Source organism: Physeter macrocephalus, chromosome 14 (assembly GCF_002837175.3).
Source record: "Physeter macrocephalus isolate SW-GA chromosome 14, ASM283717v5, whole genome shotgun sequence".
NCBI classification, from domain to species: domain Eukaryota; kingdom Metazoa; phylum Chordata; class Mammalia; order Artiodactyla; family Physeteridae; genus Physeter; species Physeter macrocephalus.
The window spans coordinates 113,972,978-113,974,434 of record NC_041227.1 but is presented as its reverse complement, the minus strand read 5'-3'; positions in this window follow the sequence as shown (position 1 = coordinate 113,974,434).

Sequence of the window (1,457 nt, the reverse complement as noted above, 5' to 3'; positions counted from 1 at the left end):
ATGCAGGGGACACGGGTTCAAGCCCTGGTCTGGGAAGATCCCACATGCCGTGGAGCAACTAAGCCCGTGTGCCACAACTACTGAGCCTGCGCTCTAGAGCCTGCGAGCCACAACTACTGAGCCCGGGTGCCACAACTACTGAAGCCTGCGCACCTAGAACCCGTGCTCTGCAACAAGAGAAGCCACCACAGTGAGAAGCCTGCTCACCACAACGGAGAGTAGCCCCCGCTCGCCGCAACCAGAGAAAGCCCGCGCACAGCAACAAAGACTCAACACAGCCAAAAATAAATAAATAAAATAAATAAATTTATTTTAAAAAAATAAAGATGACCCAAAATACAATGACTCAACAAGAGAGAAGTTTATTTTTCTCTCCCAGAACAGTCTGAGTTCCAGGTTGGCAGGAAGCTCTCCTTCATGCTGGGTCATTCAAGGACCCAGTTTCCTTCATTCTTGCGTTTCCACCATGCCCTAGGGTGGTCTTTGTCTGCCAGATCCAAACTGGTTTGAGGGTACACACATGTTCTGAGTCCCAGGAAGAATGAAAAGTGTACAAGAGGCATACCCATTTGTTAAGGTCCCAGCCCATAAGTGGTCCACATCAATTTGCTTCTATTCTTTTACCAAGAACCTAGTCACATGGCCATCCTAACTGCCAAGAAGACTGGGAAATACACACACACACACACACACACACACACACACACACACACGCCCAACAGTTCAATTATTTTAGAAAAAAGGAAAGAATGGATTTTTTTATAGTGTCACTACATCAACTATATGAGACCCAAACACCACCAAATAGAGAATCTTCATTTATTATAAGCAATTAGGTCAGAGTTTTTGTTAAAGCAGGAAACCAAAAAAGTACGATTCATACAAGACATAAAGACACAGGGTCACTTTGAGCAATGAAGCATGTCCCAGTGACTTGAAAAGAACCTATTTGATTTGCTTTTCCAGATACGAGACTTGGGGGCAGTCAGCAGAAAGCAAGAGTGACTGATATCCAAAACATTGCTTATAAAATGCTTTATATTTGAATAATGATTTCCATCTTATGAGGATCATTTATACACATTATCTAATTGGATGTGAAAATATTCCTGATTCAGGAAAGCAAGGTTCAGAAAGGTGAAGACTCTTGCATGAAGTCACTCAATTCATAAGTTGCAAAGGTGGGATCAGAACCCAAATCTTCCAAGTTCAAGTCCAGTGCCTTTGACACAACAAAATGTTGCCTATTCATATTACATCCCAGGAGGGTGACTAGTTGGACATCTTGTGGGGAATCAGGGCTATACTTTTTTACTGGACTTTACTTTTTCAGTCTCCATGTGATTTAGGTGCCATTATTAAGATATCAAGAGTCATCTGAATAATAATAGTACTGGCTCTTACCTGTCAACCATAAATCTTATCTACTCCTCATGATGGCCCAGGAAGGGAGACAT